The sequence below is a fragment of the Hyaena hyaena genome, unplaced genomic scaffold (assembly GCF_003009895.1).
Source record: "Hyaena hyaena isolate Hyena2069 unplaced genomic scaffold, ASM300989v1 scaffold_586, whole genome shotgun sequence".
In the NCBI taxonomy this organism is placed as follows: domain Eukaryota; kingdom Metazoa; phylum Chordata; class Mammalia; order Carnivora; family Hyaenidae; genus Hyaena; species Hyaena hyaena.
Genome location: NW_024081218.1, coordinates 358867 through 385248, shown reverse-complemented (window position 1 = coordinate 385248; position 26382 = coordinate 358867). Strand labels below are relative to the sequence as shown.

The following is a 26382-nucleotide window of genomic DNA, read 5'->3' as shown; positions in this document are numbered from 1 at the left end:
TCACAAAGGTCATTCACTGATTTTTTTAAGCTTTTCTGAGGCATAATTGATATACAATAAATGCACACATTTAAAGTATACACCTTGATGAGTTTGGACATGTGTATCAGCCTGTGATACTGTCACCACAATTAAGGTCGTGAACGTAACCATCACTTCCAGATTTTCACTGTTTGTATTGCCAGTTAGAAATCCAATTCTTGATCCTCGCTTTTTCATTCCTTCCTTAAGGAGACAAATTGGAGTATTAAAATTTAGAGGAATTTTAACAAATTAAAATTGTGTCTAAGCACTTAATGTTCAACTTTAGGAAAAGGAGGTGTTTAACTTCACAATGTTTTTCCAATGCGGTATTAGAACTTGAGTATATGCTAACTTTTGAAATAATTATGCTCAAAAATCCTTTTAAAAAGTTTTTATTAACTTGGCTATTAACAGAAATAAATTTTGAAATTTGGAATTCGTAGATTATATGTCCCAAAAGAATCTCCAAATTAAAACAAATATTGACCAAAACTGTACATCTACCACCTTATCTTGTCTTTATGAATATCTCAACTCTGAAATACTCAACAACTTCAAATCGAGGTGTAATCATTCAAAACTCTTTCTTCTATTCTCTGACCCTCTTTGTATACAGGAATTTAAGTTCAGGCACCAAAAGGGTGTCATCCAAACAGTTGTCACCTCAGCAAAAGTGGAGGATGGACCGTGCCACACTACACAGATTATAACAAGGCCAAAACAAGCCAAAGAGGTAAGAATCAGAAGGGGGTCAGAATAAGTTACACCAGAATAGGCCATTTCCGTGTAAGGATTGTTTTGAGCTGAAGGCAATTAGCTCTTTGCCCTGCTCCTTTCTGTCTAAAAGCGGTATATAAATATCCCTTTGTAAAATTAACATAAAGTTTCACTTGCAAAGGAGTCTCCCTTTCCCATATCAGGAAGTGGAGGATGATTCTTAATAACCAACTTGAGTCTGCCTAATAAATATCACTAAATAACCCTTCTCTTGCATTGGTTTCCCGTATTTACCTTCCCATAATTTGCTACCCTTAGAAGTGGAAATATCTCTTCTTTTCTCTAGACACTTCACAATATTTTTTCTGTTAAAATTGCATATAAGCCCCCAGATTTAACCTCATCTTTGGAGTTTTTACTCCTTTTTTGTCAGATTACTACATGCATACAAAGTAAACCTTTTCTCTCATCAACCTTTTTTTTTTTTTTTAAATTTTTTTAATGTTTTATTTATTTCTAGGAGACAGAGAGAGACAGCGTGAGCAGGGGAGGGTCAGAGAGAGAGGGAGTCACAGAGTGAAACAGGCTCCAGGCTCTGAGCTGGCAGTCAGCACAGAGCCTGACGCGGGGCTCGAACCCACGAACCGCGAGATCACGACCTAAGCGAAAGTCGGACGCTTAACCGACTAAGCCACCCAGGCGCCCCTTCTCTCATCAACCTTTATCAGTTTGATTCACAGACCCTTAGCACTAAAACTAAAAAAAAGAAGAGGATTTTCTTCCCTCTCCTATATATGCAAGTACTTGAGATGATGAGTATTATTTTAATGATAGTAAAGCTATAGGGAATTCCAGGAATCATCTAAATGCTGGCATGTGGAACTGTATAAGGCTCCATGAGTGGTGGGTTCTTAGGCCAGTGTATGGATTTTGTATATGAGGAAATCAAGGCCTGGGATATATAATATACTCCATTCCTTACATCTGATGAGAAAATTCAAAATTTGTGTATTTTAATTTTCAAAGGGATCTAGGGGTACCTGGGGGGCTCAGTGGGTGAAGCTTCAGACTCTCTCAATTAAGGCTCAGCTCATGGTCTCATGGTTCATGGGATCAAGCCCCATGTCAGGCTCTGTACTGACAGAGTGGAGCCTGCTTGCAATTCTCTCTCCCTCTCTCTACCACTCTCCTGTGCATGCTCTCTTTCTCTCTCTCTCTCAAATTGAATAAACTTAAAATAAGTTTTCAAAGGGATTTTGTCTGGCTCATGGTGATTGTGTATAATTGGGTCTGAGAGTGTTTACTATAACTGCATGCTTCATTACTCTATGCATTTTTTAATTGTTCATTGGAAATATTACCTCCTCTGTAAGGTATCTTATAATCTTCCCTCTTCTCTTACCACTGAGGTGACTGAGGTGAGTTTTGTTTTCCTTCCCTTGTGCCCTATAATACTTATTTCATATTTCTTTTTTTTTCATATTTCTATACATTATAAAATTGGTAGCAAATTCTTAAAACTACCAGATTATAATGGAAAAAATCCATATCATCATGGAAAAAAATAGAACAATGATATAAAACACCCAAAGAAGGCACAGAAGAACAAAATGGGAACATATTGGCATTATTTTGTTTCCTAATCCTCATCAGGCCTGCTTAAGAATTTACTTGAATCATAATGAATGTCACCTGAGACTGGTACATTTGGTTAAGATTCTGCATTTTACTGGAAAAAGGAAATGTTTGGATAACTTTCTCCAGGAACTTTCCAAAGCTTGATTCCTAGAGAATCACTTCATAATTTAACCTGCCTTTAGGCTTTTCTGTATATTTTATTTTTTTATTTTATTTTATTTTATTTTATTTTATTTTATTTTATTTTATTTTATTTATTTTATTTTATTTTATTATTTTATTTTATTTTATTTAGAAATAGGAAACAGAGGACATACAAGTGAATTATTGGAATGCTTGCCATACTGACATGTTTCCAGGATAAGTCTAAATTAGTTCATGTACCCCCTTCAAGACAAGAATTTCAAGAACTTTCTTCACATGGAACTGAGAAGAAGACTGCTTAGGCAGAGCTGGCCTCTCCCTCAGTGAGTTCTTTTTCCCCCAGAGGCAACATGTATAAGGGTCATGAGAATTCACTGTGGAACTGGAATGTTTGGGTCTGAATCCCAGCCCAAACACTGCACAGCTGTGTGAACTAGAGTAAATTATTTAATCTCTCTTGTGAATCTGTGATTTTAGATCCTTCAAAACAAAACAAACAAACAAACCAAAAAAAGGTGATCACTAGAGATGTTAAGGTTTAGCCCATTTGCTACAGGTGAGCTATGATGGATAGGCTTTCAGTTACCTGCCATTGCTCCCTGTAGTGAAAAAATTCAAGTGTCTTTGATTCTTAACACAAGCCACCAAAACTATAACGATTTAATTTGAGTGCCTGAAGCTGAACTAGTGTAGAATCTCTTTTTCAAAGCAATATTAAACCAAGTGGAAAGAGACTGCTCTGATCTGCGTTTCTCTTCCTTCCATTATCTTCCTTCTCCACTTTGAACATCACTGTCATCAACCCCACTGGTTTTCATCCACCAGCATCAATTAAGCTATTCTGTATCAACCACTTCTAAATTCAAAATAAACGTTGGCATGCCATCTTCCAGGGGTAATGAGATTGGGAACAACCCATGCAACATTACAGATTTTATACTTCTTTCTTTTTAGGCTCTGCATTGCTCAGAGGAAGAGAAATAGAACTTAGCATTCAGTCTCACAAAGTTCCTATTTTTAGGAACCTTAGGGAAGAAAGTCAACATTCAGCACACTTTAGAAATGTAAATCCAACCACATATTACTTGTATGAGAACTTACATTGATCCCAATAACCATGCATTGGACAATAACCTGAAAAAAGTTTGAAACTTTTTTTTTTTAATTTAAATGAATAATTCAGTAGATGTTTCCCATTAGAAAATGTGTACATATTACCCAGGGCAGGGTTCTTGCTCTTGCCTTGAGGCCCACCTACTTGAAATCTGGTGTTCAGCAGACAAAAACAAATCCAATCTTTTCTAAAATCTTTCCAAAGTATGAAAAGTTAATTTCATGCATAATCTCAAAAATTCACTTTAATATGCCCTTCATTTATTTCTTTTCTTGTCTCATACACTTCAGTTCTCCATCTCTCCTGATGCCCCCAAGCCCAGCCAGTACAGAACTCCAATGCCTTTGCTAATTTCCACTCTTACTCTTCCCATTTTTTTTAGTTCCTTACACCCAAACTCCCCACCATCCCTGATAGAAGTCAAGATTCTGAGGCTTTCCAAGTATTCTGGTTCATCTATTAAGTGGATCTGCATTAAAAGGCTCAGGAGCCCTTAGGGCAAGAAACTTTTCCCTAGCTGGTGAAGGGTAGCAGAACATGACACCTCAAATCATGCTACTTTGGCAGAAGGATTATTTTGAGTTGAATGTAATTAGAAACAGATATAAGAAAAGTTCTCTGCCCTGCCCCTATTTCCCTAAAAGTAGGACATAAATTTGTAAAGATGTCCTCTCTTACCTCTCTATCAAAGAGGGCAAAAGTTGGGGCGCCTGCGTGGCTCAGTCGGTTAAGCGTCTGACTTAGCTCAGGTCATGATCTCACAGTTTGTGGGCTTTAGCCCCGCATAGGGCTCTGTGCTGACAGCTTCAGATTCTGTGTCTCCCTCTCTCTCTGACCCTCTTCTGGTCACGCTTGTCTCTGTCTCTCTCAGAAATAAGTAAAACGTTAAAAATTAAAAAAAAAAAAAAAAAAGAGGGCAAAAGTTAATCACTAGAAACAACTCTAAATCTTTATTAGTCCAGAAAGGCACCAGGAAATTTTACATAACACATTTTACTAGCTAGCCTTTATCTTTCATTAGTTCCCTATATGTTTTCCATTCCAAAATGTACTGCCCCTAGAAACTCAAAGTCTTTTTCTTTTGTCACTTGTCTACAAATACTTTTCTTTTATAATGCTATATAATCCCAAATTCTAATCCTTTTTGAGTTACTCCTCACTCTTTTTTTTTCTTTAATGTTTTATTTATTTCTAGGAGAGAGAGAGAGACAGCGTGAGCAGGGGAGGGTCAGAGAGAGAGGGAGTCACAGACTGAAACAGGCTCCAGGCTCTGAGCTGGCAGTCAGCACAGAGCCCGACGCGGGGCTCAAACCCACGAACCGCGAGATCATGACCTAAGCGAAAGTCGGATGCTTAACCGACTAAGCCCCCCAGGCGCCCCAAGTTACTAATCACTCTTATGTGTGGCATGATTCACGTTGTAATAATCTTGTTTTTTTAAATTTGTATTTGTTTTTTAAATTCAAGTATAATTAGCATCCAGTGTTAGTTTCAGGTGTACAATATGATTTGATAAATCTATACATGACTCAGTGCTCATCACAAGTGTATTCTTAATCCTCTTCACCTATTTCACCCTTTCCTCCAAACCTATATTTTTCTCTTGTTAATCTATTTGTGTCAATCTTATTTTCGAGGCCTTAAGTAACACTAAGAGGGTAGACAGAAAAAGTTAAAAGTAGTCTCCTCTACTCTAGCTATGAATACGCAGATGTTTTGTCCAGTCACAGTATTTATAGACTCTTATTAGTAAACCAAGATTTTTCACAACAGATAAAACTAGATACATATTAAACACTAAACATTTAATTTTTTTTTCTGTCAGACAGCTCTAAAGTGCTTTTATAAAAAACTAATATTATAATCTTATTCCACATATGTTCCATCTACCTTATTTCAACATTCTATTTAAATTTTTTAAAATTATAGTGTCACTGAGTTAGAGCTTTTGTGGGGGTGTACAGAGCTAATGGGTTTACGTCTAAGAGAAATTCTAGAACTGAGATAATTACTGAATTGGCTTTCTTAAACTCATTATCCTACTCAGTAGAACTTAATGTATCTTCACAATACTAATTGAACCAAACCAGTTTTTAAAAAAAAATATATTTGAAGGCATCATATATTCCAGCTGACAGCATTATGATGATGATTTTTAAGTGCAAAAGTGACTACAATACTAATTTTTCTTCCAGGATTATTGAATTAAATAATTTATGGCCAATGATTAATAGTGCTAATTATGTCCACTCTCAGAATTACTTCAATAATTATTTATTCTCTTCTGCTTCTAAGTAATTAATTTAGCAGATGCATCTTAGTTTACATTGCCCTGTCTCATAAAAAGGAGTTAGTATTATCTATTGGACATTTTGGAAACTATTATATTTTGAACAGGTTTGGTGGCTGACTGGACTATTTTTCTTTTTTCCTTTGTATTTTGCATGCTGTTTTTCTAACTGAACTTCTTAACTGACATTCATTATTCAGCTATATTCCAATTGTTACTGAATTTATGAAGGTTTTCATTACTTAATGCATCTTAAATAAATTGCTCAGCATTCTGTAAAGGCCAACTTAACATCAATTTACACCTCAGCTTTATATTTTTAAATCTTTTAATGTTTTAAAGATATTATACAATCATTTAATGTGACAACTTAAGTGACTCAGCCTCATAGTATTCTTTGTTTTCACACATTATCATCCACGTATGTTCATGTATCATTGAGTCACAGTTTTCACACATTTTTTAGTAGAACTCACTTGATACATTCTCTTCTGCATAAGGCCTTAAAGTATTTTTTAAAATTATGTTATAAAACCTGCTTGAATGGAGTGGAGACATAGGAGCATTTTCATGCTAGCAATAGCTTTGTTCTTTTCTTGAGTTTAATAATTCTTTGTACCTAGTTATGAAACCTGAAAGTGATTGAAAAAAATCTAGTATTTTGTTACACCTTACTTTTTTCAGAAGTAAATAAGACCTCCTTCCCATTAATAATGGTAATCTTGAAACTAGCACAATACCTCTTATATTATAAAATTTTTATCATTAATTGTTATGATAAAGTCCAATTGCTACTTTCCACAAAGATGTTTCCAGTAACCAACTGCTGGTTCAACCACAACCAAATGCAGACTTCAGATACAAATTATGTTTCAAAATTAATTAATTTGGTTATACCTAATTGTGAAACTATTGCTTAGGAAAAAATCCTACATATGCACACTTAAACTGCATCTGAACCATTTTCTATTTTATTTTTGACCACAATGCTCCATTGTATATATTACTGCATTGCTAAAGTAGTAACAGTTTTGTTTCAATCTATATGCCATTTTAGAAAACAATTGGAAAAATAAATTTGTACAATATCTCTGCATGTATTGATGTATTTATTTGAAATATACTTCTGATTAGAATTATTTTCCTAAGGCATAAACATCTTTATGTTTCTTGCTATGTATTGCCTTACTTCGCAGTATTCTAGGAGACCTGCTTTCATTTATTTATAGCAGCAACAATAATTTGGTGTAAACATTTTAAAACAACGTTAGCAGAATTTGGTGTTGAGGTTTTTTTTTCTTTAGTTTTGTATCATGTTGCATTATTTTGGTAGTTTTAAAAAGCTTTCCGGGCTGAGTTACATTATATGTGTTAATGCTTTGTGAGGGTGCTTGTTTAGTTTTTAGTTTGTTTTAGTATTAGTATATCCTCATTATGTTAATTATTTTCTTACATTCTATATATTCTGTATAAATTGTGGTTGAGGTGTTTCACTGTTAGCAATGTTATATGGTATTTTTCATTTTATCTTATCATTAAAACCATATGTGTGTGTAAACATGGGTATATAGGTATATGTTTATACATACATAGAGAGGGCAGTCCAAGAAAAAATTCAAGAAGGAAAAGTTTACTTTATAGTTTATAACCCCATAAGGAAACTTTTCTACTTAAAAATGCTTCCTTTGGATCAGCTTTAACGTTCATCATTTATTCTAAATTTACTCTGATCAGTGCCCCAAGAGGAGAACTCATCAATATTCAATCTCTAAAAGTTTTTCCATACCTTTATTTTCTTAGCTAAGTGAACAGTAAGCATTTTCTTGCATAACTTAAAAAATATTCATATATGTAAAATCTTGTATTTCTGTAGGCTCTTTACCTTCACCAATTTTGAACTTGGATCTACATTAAAATCAAGACTACTTTAACGTTTTCTCTTTTGATATATCTGCAACTATCGACCTGAAGTTCAGAGTTGAAGGAACGGTACTTTAGCACATTTCAAAGTCACATTTTGAATAATGTACTTTTGACTATAACTTGCACTAAAATTTCTGATATGTCATAATAGAGGGAAGACATTTGGCTCTAAGTTTTGGAAAAGGCTTTGCTTTTGAGAATATTCAATTTTATTTAAAAAAAGATGTTTAAGTTTTGTTCAGAAAACATAAGCAAAATGTATGTTAGATGTTAAATGTTTCATAGTATATTAAATATAGATAAGTAGTTAATAAGTAGGTCATGTGTATGTTACACACAGATAGAAAAAGATAGAGGGACCAAGAGATACTGAATATTTAAGAGGTACTGAATACATTTAAGGCTCCTGTGAACTAAATATTCATATATTAAAAAACATATATGAGCATTTAATGTTCATTATGGCCTAATTCTACCAGCTGCTGCTTGCTGAAAAGGATTCTGGCTCCACACGTCCTCTGCCCAAGAAACACAAATAAAGCCTATATTCAGCAGGCTTGTTGGCAAGCTGTAGCTATTAACCTGGCATACTTTTCCCTGTCTTTCCTATAGAACACATGTCTGTTATTGGGCCAGAGTATGTCCCCTTCTATGGGCCCCTGCTCAAAACCAGAACTCTGGATCTTGTAATTACACAATTGTTGAGGAAAGTTGATGTGGCAGAGAGAAAAGATATATGAACTTTTCATACCTTAGAATTCAGGTTGTGAGAATTCAGAATTCAGGTGTTGTGGTCTTTCCAAACTCCTTATTATAGGTATGTTAACCTATCTTATCTCTCTTTCCTTGCTTCTCCCTATGTGATTTAAATTGACTTAATGAGCCATGTGATTGAGCAATTTAATCTGGTTTGCAAGCCTCTCTGATTCATGACCTCTGGGACAGCTTGCCTGATAGTATGATTGGAGACTACCTTTGAATCAGGGTAATTTAATAAAAGGCAAGTTTTATTTCAGTTAGTGATCATACCCTCAAAATTAGCATATACCATATGTTCTGGATTTTTAATTAAAATTAATAATTTGAGGGGCACCTTGGTGGATCAGTCGATTAAGTGTCCAACTTCAGCTCAGATCGTGATCTCACAGTTGGTGACTCCAAGCTCTGTGTGGGACTCGAAGAACCTGGAGCCTGCCTCAAATTCTGTGTCTCCCTTTCTCTCTGCCCCTTCCTCACTCATACTCTCTCTCTCTTTCTTAAAAATAAACATTAAATAAATTAAATTAATCATTTGATTACTATGTGTACCAGGAATTAAGTAGTGAGCCAAAACATCCCATACTACTTGAATTGATCAGTTGGAGAATTTCAGGAATGGCTAAAGTTTATAAACAATTTGACAAAAGAAATATAAAAAGTAAAAATGTTTTTCAAAAATTTGTTTTTTTTTTTCTGTTTTTGAGATAAGCAACCACTTAAGCCTTATATAGTGATAAAACTGACTTATCAATAGGAACATTATCTGGGAAGATTTTCTTTCACATTTTTTATGTTTAATAATGATTAATGCCAACCAAAGAGATATTTAAAAATAACTCATTTCTGGGGAGCCTGGGTGGCTCAGTCAGTTAAGCCTCTGACTTCAGCTCAGGTCATGATCTTGCAATTTGTGAATTTGAGCCCCGCATTGGGCTCTGTGCTGACAGTTCAGATCATGGAACCTGCTTCGGATTCTATGCCTTCCTCTCTCTCTGCCCCTCCTCTGCTCATGCTCTGTCTCTGTCTCAAGAATAAATAAAACATTTTTAAAAATTTAAAAAAAATAGCTCATTTCTTAGAAAGAATAATATCTAAGAGAGTACCAATAGATAACAACACCACCATTCTGCTTGGTTGACTTGTTCTTTAACAAACAGCTACCTAAATACTAAGGTTTATCTTTTCCCCTTTATCATATATCATACATTAAAAGCCTCCCTTATAATAAAGACCCATTTAAAAAATGTCCAACATCCACTTATCCATTGACTGTCTTGCTTATTTAGTGCAGTGTAGAATCTAATACAACAAAATGATATGAAACCCCCCCCCCACACACACAATCTCTTTTGTGTCATCTTTACCATAAAAGATGGTAAAGGAAAAAAGGAAATAGACTATAAATTAGTAAAGTGTATTCTAACACATGGATATCAACTGTGTGTAGAAGTTGAATCTGGTTTAATACAAGGCAAGTGTTGAATTCAGATCATCAAATAACATTTATCAGTACCAGGATTCAGAAAGACTTTGAGCAGAGCAGAGCCTTGGGCATGTAGAAGACACTTGTGATCATAAAACAATGTTTACAGAATTCATCTAGTCTTTCAGAATTTGGCCATGTTAACTCATTATTTGACTCTGATCTCTCTTGAACTTGGGGTTTGTAGATCAACCTCTGGCTTCTTGCCCATAATTTCTCATAGACCCTGCATTGTTAATATCTCAGTGGCTTTGACAACTTGTTCTCTTATTGAACAGAAACATTGCCCAATGAGTCAGTGATATTACATAGTTGTTTTAAAAACAACTTATTAACAAAGAAAATTCAGCCTTGTTCCTGGTTTTTGGACATCATAGCTTGCAGGTGCTTTTCAGACACAGGCATATTCTTACCCCCTCCCCTTTTCATCATCAAATAAAAGAGCTCCTCATAACATTCTTTTATCATGAGCACTTTTCCTTCTGGTTTGCTTATTTAGCTTCTTCCCTATATATTTTTATCACATGCTGAAAACCCCATAGTTTCCTGTTTTAGGTTCATTTGCATTGGACTTCAATTTTTCTCTAGGAAACAGCTCACCCATATCCAGGCCTTTAATTTCAACATACATGAAATTTAAAATTTTATCCCCAGTCCACACTCTTCTCTGAATTCCAGACTGGCATATCCAACAGACTACTTAAAATCCCTTCCTGAATATCTGCAAGTGTCACATTACCACAAACCAAATGAAGAAAGAGCATAATTCAAAGCTGTTCTTCTAGCATAATGCCCTTTCAATCCATCTACTTATGCATGCCAAAAACATACCTCCTATGTCCAACTTAATAGAGAACACTGCTATCCCCTCCCAATATGTATCTGGTAATTACATCCATTTATTTCCATCTCTATTGTTATCACTTTGTCTTGAGACCAGCATCACTTTTCTGTGCTATTGACATGATCTTCCACTACCCTCACTCTATCTGCCCTTCTAGTTTGTCTTCAACACTGCATCTGAAATGACCTTTTTGAAACATAAATATGATCCTTATAACATTTCAATGGCTTGTCATTGCAATTATGTTAAAGACTAGAAACATAAACATGCCAGTAAAGTCTGTTCCACTATTTTCTGTCTGTGCTGTCATAGAACAGGGTTTCTCTCACTCTTTGCAGATAAACTTGTTTAATTTACTTTGATTTGCCATGTTTGTTCCAGACATAGGGTGGTAACCTATTCCACTCATTCTGCATTTGAAACATCTTTTAAGTTCTCGAGTTAGTCAACGTAGGCCTCAGATGACCTGTTGTTCTTTTCTCAGGAAAGTTCTTCCTGACTTTGCCTCCCTCATTCAAGTCTAGGTTGGAGCCACCTGCTGTATGTGCTCACGATACTGTGTGAATATGCTAAAAGTCTACTTTTATTTGTGAAATTATTTGTCCATCTTCTTTAGACTACAAGCCCCATGAGGCAGAGATGTTATGTACTTTTGTCCACGATGTTTCCCAGTGCTTTAACGTATACCTAGCATTTCTGGAATAAGCTACTAAATAAATGTAGGGAAAGAGGAATGAAGTCTCTTGAATTTTCTTTTGCAGTACATGGTTCCACATGCAGGGTTTCTGTGTGCTTCTTTCTGCTGGCTTATAACTCAGTTATTTGGGACCTTTTAAATGAAACAAGGGATAATTTCCAAAGATATTAAACTTTAAAAATGTTATTATTGGGGTACCTGGGTGGCTCTGTCAGCTGGGTGTCTGACTCTTGGTTTCAGCTCAGGTCATGATCTTATGGGTTTATGAGTCTGAGCCCTGCATTAGGATCTGTATTGGCAGTTCGGAATCTGCTTGTGACTCTCTCTCTCCCTCTCTCTCTCTGCCCCTCACTGCTGCTTACTCTGTCTCTCTCAAAATAAATAAACTTTAAAAATTGTTATTGGGGCGCCTTGGTGGCTCAGTCAGTTAAGCCTCTGACTTCAGCTCAGGTCATGATCACACAGTTAGTGGGTTCGAGACCCGCGTCGGGCTCTGTGGCTCAGAGTCTGGAGCCTGCTTTGGATTCTGTGTCTCCCTCTCTCTCTGACCCTTCCTTGCTCACGCTGTCTCTCTCTCAGAAATAAATTAAAAATATTTTAAAAAATTGTTATCATCAAAATAATGTATGTACATAACAAATAAAAAGAACAGTTGAATTTATGAGGAAACGTTATTGACTACACTCCCTCTCCTTCATCGTACCTCAAGCTTGACTCCAAGACGCACCCTATTTAAGCATTCCCCTTTTTAGTGTTTCTAGTAATTACCTTCATAGCACTATTCTAGATTTATCAAATATTTAGATAATGTAAGTTGATACCCTGATATAAGAAAAAATGGAATTTAACTTATGCTACCCTTCCCCATCTCTTCCCAAAGCTTAACACTTCATATAATTATATTAGCTTCTAGTCGGTTGTTTTTTCTACTTTACAAAATATCTGGCCCTTCATAGCTCAGAAGCATCCCCTGATTCTTTCTTTTGAAAGATGACTTTTATCTTTAAAATGTTATACTCTATGGTTTTACTTTTATAATTTGCATATTCCCCCAAAGAGTGTGTTAACAACTGTATAATCTGATTATGTCATAGTATTCCTTCTGCAAGTTTACACATTATTAAAATATGTCTAAAAACAAGAAAAAGAAATGCTCCCAAAGTAAATTGGCTAAAATATATTCAATAGCTCATGCATATTTATTGTTTTATAAATGAAAACTGTTGAACTAGGTAAATTAATAAATTTATAAGCCATCTGAAACAATTTGGTAGTTTCTTGGGACAGAGAGGTTGAAATAAAAAAGAAAAAAAAATTCACTTGATTAAATAAAGCTAAATTATGGCTTGATTTTCTACTGTTTTATATTTATACATTACAAATAATTCACTTATAATGAATTCCACTTGAATTTAAATTTAACATAGATATAGAACTTTTTACATGCAAGATGAGACAATAATTTCTAGGTGAGATTCACTCCACCTCACCTTCTTTAATTTAAGAAGCAAATTAAAGTAGTGGTAGCAAATAATTTTGGAAGTAAAAATAGAAGACATTTATAAATCAATGAAATCTTAGACAATTTTGCAGACAGGTATGTAGCTTAACTTACAGGCTTGCTTGCCTGTGTGCCTTCCCCTCCCTCCCTCCCTTCCTTCTCTTTTCTTTTTCTTTCCTTTTTTTTTAAAATGTTTATTTATTTTTGAGAGAAAGAGAGAGAGAAAGAGAGCATGATGGGGAAGGGGCAGAAAGAAAGGGAGACACAGAATCTGAAGCAGGCTCCAGGCTCTGAGCTGTCAGCACAGAGCCCTATGTGGAGCTTGAACCCATGAACCAGGAAATCATGACCTGAGCCAAAGTTGGACGCTTAACCGACTGAGCCACCCAGGCACCCCTTTAAGTAACAGAGTAGTAAATGAAGTTCCTAATGACTTTTGGAAATGTATCAATCAATACATCCACAACTATAGAGTTTAGGGTTTGATAAAATTTTGCATTCATAATTAAATATCTAAGATTGATATTCAGAATACACAGAAAAGAAAACAACTTATAATTCATTGTGGTCAGAATATCTTCATGTGTAACTAAGTTACTTAAGAAAATAGAATCTTGGATATGTACATTTTAAAATAAGAAGTTTAGTATAAATGAGAAAACAAAGTTTTGATTGACAGAGATATATTAATATGTTGTGAATATCTGTAAACAAAATCAGAGAAAACAAATGAAGATTGTTCTAGTTTATAAATAAATCTACTAAGCTTCTATAAAAACTCAGCAATTCATTAACCTCAATTTGTCCAATTGTTTTAATTTACTTGACCACTTATTCTAGCATGATTATTTGCTGCTCAACATAAAATTCCCATTAATAGTTATTTATTCAAATAAGGAGGGAAAAAATAAGCACATTTTAGAAATTTGATATAGACAATACAAGGTCATTGGGGAGATAATCTTATTTTATATTCAAGTAAGTAAACTGAACCAATTCATTTTATCATAAGGTATATTCTATGACTGTTCAAATGACATCATTGCTTTATTCATGCTGGAACATTCTGTATATTCTGAGTTTCTTTAATCTTTTGAAATCTATCACAATGGGTTCCAAGTGTTATCTGGATCCTTTATTATTTAAAAGAAGAGTGTCAAAGAAATGGCCACCCCACAGCAGTTAGAATGCTATCCTGGTTATGAGATTTAAAATATTTATGTTAGTTTTACACTTTTAAGGTTCCATGGCTGACTATACAGAGCTGAAGAAAAAAGTTTAGAAATCAGATGTTATTAAAATAATGTTTAACCACGAGATCACTAGTAAGTAAATTGTAATTCTTGGCAGTTCACTGCAAAAACAGAATCTAATAATAATAAGTTCCTAATATACCTCTTTTAATTCCCATTACAATACTAAAAAGTAAGACTGACAGACGGCCTACTACTAGGCTGTAGAGACAAAATCAGTGGAATTTAATCATGAAATCAGTTGGAGGCTTACTAGGGTTTACTGGCAGAAAATAAACCAAGTTACTCAACTTTATGCATTCATATTTTGAAATAAGTCTATTATCCAGAAACCATCCCTCAATTCCATGTCTCTGACAACTACCTTCTAAAGCAAGAAGGGTCCTTTTCTTACTTTCTTCTTCTTACTAGATATCTCTTCCTCTATATTTATTTAGAGCATATAAGTCCTTGAAAATGAGTAAATGAAAAGGAAGCGAAGTCATACTGCATTATGAAAATGTATGTTTCCTTGTGTAGAGAAAATATAGGGAAACATTATAGAAACAGTGCAATTGAGCTTTGCAACGTATGTTTATACGTTGCAAAAACATATGTTTATACGTTGCAAAGCTCAATTGCACTGTTTCTATAATGTTTCCCTATATTTTATATAACATATATATGAACTTGAAAAAAGCAAGTTCATTACCACCCATATATATATATGTGTGTGTGTGTGTGTGTGTGTGTGTGTGTGTGTGTATATATATATATATATATATATAAAACATAGAAGGCTTTCCTTGAGATGAGATTGTACAAACACCAAGCAGATAGAATATAAGTAGATTTTTCTTTAAAATGAACCCAGCTACACTATATCAATATAGATGCTAAGAATGTGGATATGAACTAGGCATCCATCAGTGATCAACCACATAACCCACCTTTGTTTCACTGTAAGTGAATAAAAGCAAAAATGATTTAATGTAGAAATCAGAAAAAAATTCAAATGACTATTTGACACATTTAATAGAAGACAAAATCTATAATTTTTATTTAAAAATACACGGGAAGCTGTAACAAAAGAATAAGAAGAAGAATGCACCAAATGTAAAAGAGGTGGTAGGATAATAGAGTGAGAAATAGTCTCAAAATGCATTAGGAAATTAACTTCAAAAAGAAAAGACAAGGAAATCAAAGCGAAGTAAGGCTTAACATTGTTTATATCAAAAACAGAAAATGGAGGCCCAATATTGATATATATTCTTGACATAAAACCAGATGATTTCCAAAAGGAACAATAACTAAAACATATTTAATAATGATGGTACTGATAGTAATAATCTGTGCTAAACAAAAAGTAATAGGGAATTTCACCCTGTTCAGATCTACTGATGATGGAAATTACTTAAGCAGCTACAAAGGTGGTCCCATCTTTTTACTAGAGAGAGAAGAAAATCACCTCCCCTAAGTTTTCTCTACATTACTTTCTAACTTTACAGAGTTGTAAAATGTTGTGTCCTAGTGTGGAGTGAAAGTAACCAAACAAGGATAGAGAGCACATAGTTGTAATTAAACTCAAGTTTCAGATAAGTGACCTTAGCAAACCAAATCCAAACTCTAAAGCTAAAATTTACAATTTGCTGACTGATTGGCTTCCTGCCCAACTCTCTGACATCATGTCATACCATTCTCTTTCTCATTCACCTTGTTTAAGTCACATTAGCCAATTTTGTTTGTTTCTTGAAAAAAAGCAAGTTCATTACCACCCAAGGTCTTTCCCATGCTTTCCACTCAGATGCCCTTGCTGTGTCTGCTCAAATGCTAAGTCTTTAGATAATCTAGCTCTGACCACTCATCCAAAGTAACCTCACCCCTCACTCCTTACTCCTCATTGTCTTTCTCCAACCATTACCTTTCTTTATTTCTTCATGTTACCAATCATTAACTAGAGTTATCATCTTATTTGTTCATATGTTTAGTGTCTATAACTTAAAATATAAGCACTGTGAGGGTAGACACCCTTTCTGTTCTATTCATTAATATATCCTCAGCAAGTGCCAAATCTCCAGCACACTGTCCAAACAGATATTTAATAAATATATAGGTGAATATGCAAAGAAATGTGCAAATAGACTTTAGTATCAAGAATAAACTATAAGATAATATTCCCCATAACACTAATGTTTAAAGTCACTAAGAAAATATTAAAATACAATTACAGTAGAGTACTATCTCAAAGGATTATTGGCATATTAAATGAGACAATGCACACAAAGGATTCAGTACAGGCCTGAAAGCCTAGCATGTAGAAGGTGCTGATGAAGTTTCTTATCACTGTTGGTTATTATTTCTCCAACATAATGGGTATAAATAAATTACTAGGGTGTTAGGATTAATACATTTTTATGAATACAAAATAGAAAGAATATATTAATACACTGAATTATAAATGGGAAATTATCATGAAGAAAGTCCACAGAATTTTTAAATAACAATAATTTATGGCAAATTTAGTATTTGCAAAAATGTCATGTCATGTGACATTTAAATTCATCTCACCAACTTAGAGTTTTGGGATACTTATTAATGATCAGGATTTAGATTATTGTTACATGTCTTACTGAAAATGAACTTTAAAAAGTGCATGGTTTCCCCTCCTTTTGTAAATTTAAAATTTTATATTTCCTTGAACAATATCACTTAATAATTATTTGTTATATTAAATGCCAAAAGAGCCATAAAATATCTTGTCATAAAAATAAAGTTACAAATCAAAGCATAGGAAATGATCACACAACCAAGAAATCTCCAAGTTAACCCTGCTTTTTAAAGGCGCTTAAAGTTGCATTTTAAATCTTGAAGGAAACTACATTATATTGCTAATACAGACATGTTGTATAAGCTTAAAATGAATGAAAATGTATGCATGTATATATGCCTGAGTTACAATAAAATTAAGCCTCACAGGATAAAATTGGATTTAGGTGATTGTATAGATTGCAATCTTAAGTAATAACTTTTTTGAAAATCCATTTTTTATTTCAAGTCATCTAATTTGTGTGGTTAAATTATAAAAGGCACAATAAAATTACAATATTTTCCTGGAAATACATTTCATTCAAATATAAATTTAAGTGATTAATTGCTTTTCTCAGTAAATATGATGTTCCCAGAAATGTGTGTTGTTGAAGTAATTTATTCTAGTACATGGACAGTAGGGAAGTGCTGATGGTCCTTGATATATGAGGTCATCTACTTGGTTCAGGTGTAGCTTGGAATGCAATTCCCTTTAGAAGTGTGACCTGAGATTTCGCTCAGCAGTTTGCAGAATCAGGGATAAAAGATTTTTGTGTTATACATTTCCCATACTCATATTATCTACTGCTCTTATTTGGTAAGAACTTAAATCTAGTTGCTATCTTATATGTACAGCCAGTAACAGATTGTATATACTGACAGTCCACAAATATAGTCTGTGACTCTCTGAATTACTTTTCCCTCTAAAAAACTATGCCCATGTTTACAGGAATGCCTAGATTCACATGGCTTTTGCAACTGATCTTCCTTGGTAAGTTGTAGCCATTACAAGTTTAGGAATATAGATGAGGTGACAGTGATTAAATGATTAAGGGACACTTTCATTAGCAAATTAGTAGATTTTGTAAGAGTCATGGAAAGCAAGTACATTTAGAGGAAATCTAATTTTATTAACTGAAGAATGGGATACCTACCCACTAGTCCAGAATCCTACAGTTTCTAGTAGAGTGGTAGAGGACCAGGCACCAGGTAATCTTGCTCCCAAGCCAGTGCCTGTTGTTTTCACAACTCTGTGTTCAGGTATTTCCAGAGAATAGCTTGCAGTTTACTATGTGAGGAATTGCGGTTCTGTATAATTCAGACTGGGTCCCAGAAACCAACTCAAAATATTTTAATTTACACTGTCTATTCCCCAGAATGATTTGGAAATATATAATTAAATTCACAATCATACAAAAATATTACCATTAAGAGTGAGGAAGCTTGTACTTAGCAAAACAATAGGCTTTTCTCCTGTTACTGCTATTTCCAGGACCTAAAAGAATGTTGGACATATGTTTGACACTTTATAAATAGTTGTTATATAAATAAATAAATGAAGTTTAACGTTAGTGAACACACAGAACAGTCTCCAATTCTGATTCAGTTCTGAGTGTAAGAATTCTATATAACTTAATGTTTATGGCAGCCAATGTTTCTGAATGTGTCAATGATGCCTGAAAGATTCTTTAGAAATTACTCTTATCCACCAAATTTAATAAAGGTTAAGACACACACAAAAAGACAAATACCATATAGTTTCACTCATATGTGGAATTTAAGAAACAAAACAAATGAAGAGGGAAAAGAGACAGAAAGGTAAACTGAGTAATAGACTTTAAATGATAGAGAACAAACTGATGTTTAACAGAGAGGAGGTGGGTGAGGAGATGGGTTAAACTGGGTGATGGGGATGAAGGAATGCACTTGTGATGAGCACTGGGTGATATATGGAAGTGTTAACACTATACTGTACTGTACACCTGAAACTAATATTGCACTGTATGTTAACTGGAATTTAAATAAAAACTTTAAAAAAAATCCCTTGTCATTAGTGATTTGAATAAAGATTTCTTACTTTACTTTTGTCAAAGAACTCAAATGTTTTTCTATTTCTTCTAACTGTGTTAATGATTCTATAATTTTAGAGAAAACTTACTGACTAGTAAAATGGAGAATATAGAAAAATTATATTCAGTCACCAATACAATATTCATATACTGATGCAATATTTATTTTAGTACCAAAAGTTTCAATGTTTTTGTTGTTATTGTTGTTGTTGTTTGTATGTTGACCTATCACCTGGCACCCAAAGATTAAAAGGATACCAACACACTGGCCTGGCCTGACATTTTGTGAACAAACAAATAAAAGCATCTCCTGGACTTCTACAAAAATAAACATATCATCTAATTCCAAGGGGCAATACATTTCTGGATGCCTCTACCACATAACTTAAAAAAAAAAAAGATTCAGAGACTGTAAAAGGGCTACCATAGGTCAGAGAGGATGGGGAGAGTTGCGGAGTATACGCAAATGACTTAGTGAGAACAAAACAAAAAAAGAAAAAAGAAGCCAAGAAAATCTCACAGAAACCACCTGAGGGAAGTAATTCATTTACACTATATCTTCTTTTATCCATCCTGCTTCTCTATTCAGTGTTATGAGGACACTCCTCTGCCACACAGACAAGCAAAAACAAATCTAAACTAAAATTAAAGCATAGGCCAGAAAATAGAATGCAAGGTAATTTCCTATGAGTGTAAGCTCATCATTTGTTCATTTCAAAACTATTTATAAAGAATTTACTAGGCTCAGGCTCTTTGCTAGATGCCAGAGATATATAAATGACATCGTCCTTTTCTCAGAAAGTTTATAGACAAATAGAGTAAACCAAGCATTTATAGCACATGTGGTAAGTTTAACCAGAGAGGAATGCGTAGGGTGCTGAGGCACACCAATTTATCCAGAGCTAGAGCAGGAGCAGGAGCAGCATACAACGAAGGGTTTCCTAGAAGATCCTCAAACCTAATCCTGAAGAAGTGACCATAAGCTCATATAAAGCCATGTAATGTTGGGAACAACAGTTTGGAAAGGCAATGAAGAGAAAAAAGTTGACATCTTTGAGGATGACAGATACTTAGTATAGTATGGCTGGAACAAACAATATGGAAGTCCATATAATTATAGACTATTATCATATAGATGAGACTAAAGGCAAGCAGAACTCAAATAAAAGGAACTTCATTATTAACTGGAAAAGTTTAAGTCATGCTAATAAGCAGTGGGGAGCCACTCAAAGATTGAAAAGTGTATCATTTCCAATGATCACTCCAAAAGCAACTTCTCAAAAAAGATTGAAGACGACTCAGAAAAGAGGCAGGAAGAGGGATAGGTCTGCTTGGCTCAAAGAAATTAGCTCATTTTTATGATGTAAGTATGATTTGCTTTCTTAAAAAGTAATCATCTGTCATACTAAACTGAGTTTGCTTTTTATAAAAAGTTTGCTTTTATTGGATTTGCAGTTTTATTTGTATATAATATGTAAATTATAAGTTTCACAACTGGTTTTCATTAAGTGCCTCCTATTACACATGCACCTGTAAGTTAAAAATTAACTGCAACCTGAAAACTTGACATATATTAAGAAGATACAATATATTTTCCATCAACATATTAATTCAAATCAATCTAGCATCATGATTACAACTGTCCAGAAATCACAGGAGAGAAATATAGTTGATTTCAATGAAATAGAGAAATAGCTCCATGAGAGACTTATCTCAGTTACATTTTATAATATCTTCTGCCACCAAGATAAGGTAGATTGTCAAATGATGCCCCTTAAATAGTCATGATTTTCTACTGGACCTCTAAGGCTTAGAATACAAGGAGCTGCACCAAGAAATAGCTATGGTCTAGTAAAGTGCAACACATAATAATGTATTTCTATTCCAAGCAGAACCAGTTGAATCTCAGAATAGGATATGTATATCTTTTTTATGCTATTTTTAAATATAAATTCCAGTTTTAAATATAAATCTACAAAAAATATCTCTTGATTGCGATGATTTAAAAGAAATAAACCTAACATGTTGAGACAAGATTTTCTTAAAAAGGAACCATCTTGGCAATAATAAATGCCTCTGGCTAGGATAGAATTTGCTGGTCCAAAATTTAAAGCAAAACTTTGCATTTTTTCTGTAATATATGTAAGAAAATTTGATATCAGCAGCACATGGGAGTAAAAAGATGTGGCTGCATATGGCCAGAGGTTATAACTGCAGATTTCTGAAATCTTAGGTTCCAAGTGACCCACCAAATCCTGGAAGATCAATGATTTCTATTTATGTGCCCATTTTGACCTACTGCAGCGTCTTGGTATTCCAGTTGAGAAGTTCTCTTAACGGACACTCAGGAGCTGACAATGGTGGCCATGCCAGGAAGGTGCTGACTTTTGGAGAAGGATCAATTTGTTGCATACAGGCAGATTGCCTTGTTTAACTCTAAGTTGATAAAATGTCACATGCATCAAGCACGTGGGATGGGATGGCAATAATTTTCCATTAAAATTCCAACTACTTGATTGATAATAACTAGTTGGAGAATTTTGTTGAGATTCTAAGGCTTTGCCTAGGCTCAGTCGGAAACAATGCTGGATTGATTAATGACATCTGTCTCAGTAGGAGAAAGTAGCATTATTAGCTGACTTAGACCATAAGGTTGATTGTGCAACACAAATATATTCTCTGCATCCACTTCTGTAAAAGTATTTTAGGAAATGAACCACAGGCTTTCTATCCTAGATTTGTTGTATTGTTTGGTTATAAATAATTTAGATGACAATCCCATTTAATCTTTTGTTGTCATTTTGTCCGACTCCATGCTTTCAATGTAGTCGCCTGTTCTTATTGTTTTATCTCTTCTTATTGATCAAATAATCTCTAGCTTATTTCATTCTCATTTATCTTTTACATTTAAATAGAGATTAAGAAGTAACTTCAGAAGACAAGATAGATGAGCCTAGATCCTGTCCTAGAGGAAGCTGGATGTTTGAAATTTTCCTATGAGTTCTGCACAGAAGTTACTACAACACCAGAGAGATCACTAGGCCAATGTTGATAAACCTTTCATCCTAGAAAGACTTACAGTAATACCTTGAAAATCAGTCATCTCTGGGAAGTAGGGAAACATATCAAAGTATCCATGATGAAATATAGCCTAAGAATATTGTGGGAATGATGCAGATTAATCAGATTGTTTCTCTTTTCCAAGTTCACATATGTATCCTTTCAAGTATTTATTTAGTGCTCAATTCAGTTCTTTTTTCATGTGGAGACAGGAATGATACTGTATTTGTTCAAAAACATGAAAAATTAGTCTCTTTATCTTTCAAAATAAAAATAACTTTGCTCCCAACATGCTTGGTATCTGGAACATATTACCTGACAGTCTAGAATGCCTTCACTTTAAAGATGTATCACTCTAAACATTGAATTATCTGTTGGGACATTCCTGTAAGAGCCAGATGCAACAATACAAAAGATGGATATACCAAATGGAAAATGGGTAAAGATATGAACAGTCTATTTATAGAAGAAGAAATATAAATGGCTAATAAACTTAATCCAACTTGCTAGTCATCAAAGAAATGCATATCAAAATGAAATACCTTCAGAGATGTTTAAAGTGGTGTTGGAATCCAGAGAAGCAGGCCCTCTGCGTCAGAAGTATAAGCTTCTTAGAAGCTAATTTAACAGTAGTATCAATACCTTTTTTAAAAAGTTTATTTATTTATTTTGAGAGAGAGAGAATAAAAGCATGAGTCGGGAAGGGGTGGAGAGAGAAGGAAAGAGAGAGAATTCCAAGCAGGTTCTGCACTGTCAGCACAGAGCCTAATGCAGGGCTCAATTTCATGAACTATGAGTTCATTATCTGACTCGAAATCAAGAGTCAGACACTTAGCCAACTGAGCCACCCAGGTGCCCCAATAATAGTATCAATACCTTTAAAAGAGTCACATACTGGGGCACCTGGGTGGCTCAGTCGGTTGGGCGTCTGACTTCGGCTCAGGTCACGATCTCAGAGTTCGTGGGTTCGAGCCCCGCATCAGGCTCTGTGCTGACAGCTCGTTCAGAGCCTGGAGCCTGGTTCGGAATCTGTGTCTCCCTCTCTCTCCGACCCTCCCCTGCTTACACTGTCTATCTCTCTCTCTCTCAAAAATAAATAAAACATTAAAAAAAATTAAAAAAAAGAGCCACATACTTCAACCCAGCAGTTCCTTAACTGAAAATGCAACCTAAGAAATCTTTCTCTAAAGGCCTTGCTTGTAATTTTCTTAGTAGTCTCTTAAAAAGTGAGTTAGTCTTAAAGTAGGTAGTAGAGTTTAAAAACAATACAAGTAAACTATTCAGCGCTATCCTCAGGTGAGTACTCTAGCTAAGAAGGGAAATTGGAGGATTACAGAAGACAGGGCCAGTGAGTGCATGGAATGGATAGAAACAATAAAGGTTAGCAAGAGCACCAAAAATTAAGAATGAAAATAGCCCAGACTTCACAATCCTTCTGAGGGTGAGGTCCAGCGCTGTCATTTTACTTTCTTTTGTGTCTCAATAATCAGTATTTCTCTTGCTCTGTCTCCAGGAAGTCTAACTTGCACAGGCTTCTGCTGCAGAGAAGTGGTCCTTAGCTCTGATTCTGTCCCTGCTTAAACAAGCTTCACTGTTTAAATACTGCCCCTCAATCCAACTGAACAAACTTTCTCACTAAAATATTTAACAAGACATGAAATCATTTTTGCTTTGTTTGTTTTGTAGAAGGATACCTTCAAGAACATCCAGTTCAACACTTTAACATTTCTGTGACTAAGGAACAAGACCAAGAGGTAAGCTGACTTGTCTGTGTCTATGTAGCTAGCTGATTGTTATTAATATGGCAGGGATCACAACCTGAGGGTTTTGGAAACCTCCTAGTCAAATCCTTCTGTAAAGAACTAAAGCCCTCTTTCAGCCTACAGTCAGTGCATTTCCCCTTTCTTGTCAGTTGTGAGGCTATAAACAGTAAATTATGACTGTTGTCATTTATACTTACATAAGTCACATAAGTATGTCTGCAATTTGTCCGGAAAATTGAAGTGCACATATTACAACAAAGAAACATGTGATTGCCCACAGAATTTTCATGCGGAGGTCTATAACCAGGAATGATACTTGCTTAACATTTGATGTCACTGTTAGAGAATAAGGAAGGACTTTCCCTGTCCACTGAACCTGCTTTCAAGCAGGTAACAGATTTATGATTCAATATTACTACTATTCATCATCTATGTGCCTAGGAGAAATCAACAGGATCAGAAAGCTGTGACCCCATTGTGGCCTTCAAGATTGGCTGTGGGTTTTGGACAAATCCCTCTGCTATAGGGGTGGCCTATATCCCTCTACACAAACCTCTCCAAAAAAGAGAGAATTTAGAACTGTTTAGAAGTGGCAGGAAAGAAAGTATAGAAGCATCTTACCAGCTTAGGACTGACCTTAGAATGATCAATAAATATATCTTAGCACTGTCTTGATAAAGAATAAATACTGGGCACCTGGGTAGCTCCACTCAGAGCTCATGCTCAGCACACAGCATGCTTGGGATTCTCTCTCTCCCTCTCTTCTGCCCCTCCCCTCCTCTCTCTCTCACAAAATAAACAAATAAACTTAAAAAAATAAATGATATAAAATAGTCACTTAACTAGAATCTTTCTCTTTGTGTCTCAAACTTACATCTTGGTGCTTATTCTAAGGATTGAAAAGTAGACCTATTCTTCCTAGATATTTACAACTTGTTTGGGTCAATAGGTTTGGAAGAATAATTCAAAATACAGATAGTTCATATTAAAATTAGCTGGCAATTGGGGACCTTCTCTGAATTTTGAAAGGCCCACTATGGTATTTCCATATCTAGGTAAAACCTCAGCACCACCATGGCTTCTCATCGGGTCTCTATGATTTCTTATCCTTCTTGATATGCACATAAACACACTCATATCAACCCTTTGTAGCACATGGAGGTAAAGAAGGAAAGAACTGCAAATCAGGATTGGCTCTAATATAATAAAATATGCTGACTAGGTTTCTCCTTCATGAAGTGGTGATCACTCTATTAATGAAACAATAATATGAAAATGCCATCAGGTGGCAAGGTTTTATAACAAGTGTACACACACACACAATTTAAAGGTGAGACTGTCTCAAATATAATATTGCTAATAAATATAATCATAGGCCTGGATTTCAGGCTCCTCTATTATATGACGACAGTTGCCTTGAGATTTAGTGAAAAAGAAATATCTATTTGGTCATGCTTGCTTCAATCTACCATAGGCCGCAGTGTAAATTCATCCTGAAGAACTATTATCCAGAAGAAAAGAAACTAATAAAAGATTAGTCCTGTACCTCCCAATAACAAAAAGAAGACACAGAATTTACATGTTTTTGTGGGTATGTGTATATTTTTTGATATACTGAAAGATTACTCATCAAATATTGGCCATGTTAAAATCTTGGCATTTTATATTTATAGATATAGATATATTTAATGTTTATTTATTTATTTTGTGAGAGTGTGTGCACTTGTACATGCACTTGAGCAGGGGAGGGGCAGAGAGAGAGAGAGACTCCCAAGCAGACTCCATGCTCAGTGAAGAGCCTCAGGTGTGGTTCTATCCCATGGCCCTCAGAACATGACCAGGGCCAAAATTCAGAGTTGGACATTTAACTGACTGAGCCACCCAGACACCCCAGAAACTTGGCATTGTTTAGAGAGGCTGCAACACATAAGATATATGAATCTATTAAGAGAGTAAGAGATCAAGACACTGAAATGTCTCTTAAATTGAAGTTCTGCAAATTATATGATGAGGTATAATTTGGTGTATAGAAAGCAACTGTTTCAACCTAATACTGTGAAAATAAGAGGATTCATTATAAAGATTTATTTCAGGTGTTGTTTTTATTGCCCAGGGCCCAAAAGAGTTAACTTCAAAATGACTCTTTTCCCTAATATTTATCAAGGGGTAAAAAGTGAACTCTATTCACTGAATTTTGGGAAGGCACAGAATTTATTGGCTTTTCTTCCTTCTCAGTAGGGGATATTTCTGCCAGTGAGAGAAAAGCATGTATCAAAATTTTAAAAAATACAGTTGTTCAATGAGTGGATAATAGTCTTTAAGTTGAAGATACTGACCTTGAGACTAAGGTCATAACTGACTGAAATTCATAAAATAAAGACAAATTAATTTTTTTTTTTTTTTAATTTCTAGGAGAGAGAGACAGCGTGAGCAGGGGAGGGTCAGAGAGAGAGGGAGTCACAGACTGAAACAGGCTCCAGGCTCTTAGCTGGCAGTCAGCACAGAGTCTGACGTGGGGCTTGAACCCACTAACCGCGA

At 34.7% G+C, this 26382-nt stretch overlaps 1 protein-coding gene across 1 annotated transcript in view; it reads right to left on the bottom strand.

Annotated features, from left to right (window-relative positions):
- Nucleotides 1–26382, bottom strand: part of NAALADL2 (N-acetylated alpha-linked acidic dipeptidase like 2) — a 665926-nt gene that overhangs the window by 359759 nt on the left and 279785 nt on the right. The gene's annotated exons all lie outside the window — the stretch shown is intronic.